Raw genomic sequence first — 3,721 nt, forward strand, 5'->3', positions numbered from 1 at the left:
TTGGACACCGGGGCCAGCACGATGACACCTCAATGCCCTGTGAACTCTTTGCGGCGTGAAGAACGTCCAGTAAAATGAACCATTCTGCAGAAGGTCCCGCATGATAACCGTGTCACTAGGAAACGGGTACAAGGGGTTTATGAAAGGGCGATCGTTGAACTTGTTTCGAAACACCGGAATACATCCTTCCTCGACGGATGCAGCGTTTATACGAACAAAGAAGAAACACTTCATCCACGTATTACCGTGAGGGGTGGTCTTCTTGATCACCGACATGTTGGTACGGGGAGTTAGGCGGAACATAGAAACCGAAACATTCTGCAGACGTAGAAAAGCCTCGAAGTGATCAACGGTAAGGGTTAGGCCATGCTCGTAACTAAGGATCACCAAACCGATGAGGTGCTCCAAGCCAGCGAGGCTCAACTGGCCTATCGATATTTTTAAACACTCGAGAACGCGGACTATGATCTCCGGAATAGGGAACCACAAGCGACAACGCAGCAGGAATGCCTCGTAACATGTGAAGTAGCCATCCGTGGGATTCTCTGCAGTCTCACCATCGCCAGAGATTCAAAACTCCACTTCTTCGGAAATCCGAGCGAACTTCCAAACGATCTTCAGAAACGAATGCGTACTCCTGCTCGGCAAGTCATGGTTAATCGTTTGATGGGACCTGTTGGGATAAGGTGCCTCGAGAGGGGGAGTGATCAAGCCAGATCGTGCAACCCAATATGCCTCGCCTTCCGCAGGATCAACCGAGTGAGGCTCAAACTCGGCCTTCGGGACGAGAAGTTCCTCGTCGTAAACATCCTCGGATTTGGAGCTGCGAGGAGTGGACTTTCGCGAAACTTTCTTCTTGGAAGACATCTCTTTGAAATTTTAAAAGCTTCTTTTTAAAAAAAAAAAGAGATGAGGAAAGAAGAGAGGGAATTCTTCTTTCTTTCTCTCAAAGGAACTTTTGTGAAAATGAGAAAGTGTGGGGTTTGAGAGAAAAAATCACCCCATCTACTTATAGACACAAAAATTCACTATTCACCTTCGGACTTTCGGGCATTAATCCCATCCAACTCGCCTAAACTTGCCAAATGAGCCTAACCGCACGCTAGAACCTTACGATACACGGTTCTAACGAGCTGGAGGCTAACTGTTGGGGTCAAAACCGGTCACGACGGAATTAACGCCTGAAAGCCCACGGAAACTATATTTAAAAAAGAAATGAAATAACGAACTTTCGTAAAAAAATTACCGAAAAGAATTTTTACGAAAGATATGTCTGTAATATCAAAGCTATCAACCAATCATTCGAAAACATGCTCGAAAGGAAACTTAAGTCGACCAACGAACGTCGAACCATTCGAGCAAACGAACCATCGACCCACACAACACATGTCGAACGGTCCGAGCATCGAACCACTGGTCGGCCCAAGCAGGCCATTCGACACACGTCGAACGGTCCTAGCATCAAACCACTCGACGATCGTCGAGTGGTCGGCCCAAGCAGGCCACTCGACAATCGTCGAGTGGTCCGAGCATCGAACCACTCGACGATCGTTGAGTGGTCGGCCTAAGCAGGCCACTCGACGATTGTCGAGTGGTCGACCCAAGCAGGACACTCGACGATCGTCGAGTGGTCTGACCATCGTACCACTCGATGATCGTCGAGTGGTCTGTCCTGAAACGCCGATCCAACCCGAAACTGTTGGGACAACACCAATTAATGCACTCTCGTCTAAACCTTGATACGACCTCTTACGAACTACGGCTATACTGTCCCTTACTCCATCCTAAGTGAAGTTGTTGTCGAGACATTACGATAAAAACTGCGGTAACTTATTCAAAAATCGTAATAAACGCGATAAGTCCAAAAACGGCCCAAAGAGGCCTAAAACGGGACTAAGAGCCCACTTACGATTTTATTCGGTAAAAGCCCATCAGTACTACGACGGTTTATATTTTATCCACGAGAAAGGATAAATGTTAAATTTCCAGAAAGCTTAAACCGACCTTGGAGGGAGTATATAAGGAGTTCTAGGCGAGAGGCACAAGGGGAGAACTTTTTCAGAACAAACTTAGCACTTAGAGCATTTAGGCAACTTTCCATTTTTGTTATTTCGAGCTGCGACTCAACTAGGTTTTTCAGTCTTAGGTTGTTAGAACTAGGAATTTTTCCGACAGCTCTCATAGCCGAGGCTTCTACCTTGTTGTAACGCTCATACGCGAATTCGGAATAAGACTCCTTTTGCTCTTTTTTACGATTTCTTATTTTTTTTCGTCTTTACTTTCGTGTTCTGATTGCTTGGCGTGTGGTTTAGCAGATATCCGGGACCTCTGGGAAATTAGGGTTTTCTTAACTTTCCTAATTTGAACGGATATCGACGGTATGAATTTCGGTTCTCACATTCTTCTTTATATTTATTTTGTAGATGCAACCCATGTACTTTCCCAAATATCAAAAATTGTATAGTTTTAGTTTGTAGTATAATTTAAGTATGTTTTATAAGTAAGATTAGTTTAGAATCTCCACAGGCCTGAACCGCATCGTTAATATAGAAGGATATGCTGGAAGTTTTTTACTTCTAAAATGATGTTTATATAATCGTATTTTTGGAGGATAACATCGTAGAATTTAGTTAAAATGTTAAAATACCTTGAAAAATAAAAACGACATAGCTATTACTTCTATTAATGTAAAACTCTATTTTGTGGTAGGAGGAGCTGCATTAGCAATTCTTGAACATTGTACTTTGAGAGGAAAAAGTGGGTTGAATGGAAGTTTCGGTAAGCAATTGGCTTCGGCTTTCAAAAAGGCTTTGCAAAAAGAAGGACCTATATGTCCGAATTGTCCTGCGAGTATGGATGTGTAAATCTTTATAATGCATCATGGAATATCCATCACTGAAGACCAACATTTTGCTACATCAGGTAATCTGGGAATACCGGGACTTGGTTGGAATGGGATGGAAAAGGAAATGGGATGGAAAACTGGGGTAGTTGAGCATTGGCAGAGACTACAATACACACAACCGCCATAAAGAAAAATACTTGGTTTATAGACATTATGAGATAAGCAAAAAAAAGAAGAAAGATTTCTCCAAATATATGTTTCTTTTTCGAGTTTGTGTTTTGATTGATGAGCAGATAGTACAATCCTTTGACTATTTCTATTGAATGGAAAGAAGGTTAAGAAACGTTTTTGGACTTTTATAATAAATTGAATTACCTACTTTTAAAAGTAAAACAAAGCTGAAACCGATGAGATAAACAACATTAATAATAAATAACTAGTGGACTTTTTAGGTCATGACATAATGATATACCATGGATTTGACCCATTTTCATACATGGTATATAAGTGTTTTACTATCTATATATTATATATTATATCCTATTAGGTATGTTTTCAGGTTCAGGAGTATCTTGGAGTAAAGTGATGATTATGGAGCATTTATGAGCTTAAAAGAGATTTCAATCTGAGCTGACCATTAGAGGTCGATACGAAGAAGAAGCAATCGATCTATGTACATCCTGTACCATCGATCGATGTCGAGACGCGAGATGCGCGACTTGGTTCCAGCCGACTTTAAACCCAAGGCTTCACCAAATTACAAGATTGCCCCTGATGAGTTTTTAACCTAATAGTTATATACTTGCCTAAGTGTTAGGAGGCAGGGAGAGCTTTAGCCACCATTGTATTCTTTCTTTCAGCAAAAGAGAGGGAGAT

The 3,721-nt window shown here is 41.8% G+C and overlaps 1 pseudogene; it reads right to left on the reverse strand.

The window, feature by feature from the left end:
• Positions 1 to 2,222: 2,222 nt before the first annotated feature.
• Positions 2,223 to 3,385, reverse strand: LOC125592049 (annotated as a pseudogene).
• Between the last annotated feature and the right edge of the window lie 336 nt (positions 3,386 to 3,721).

This window comes from Brassica napus, chromosome C8 (genome assembly GCF_020379485.1).
Source record: "Brassica napus cultivar Da-Ae chromosome C8, Da-Ae, whole genome shotgun sequence".
Classification (NCBI taxonomy): Eukaryota; Viridiplantae; Streptophyta; class Magnoliopsida; order Brassicales; family Brassicaceae; genus Brassica; species Brassica napus.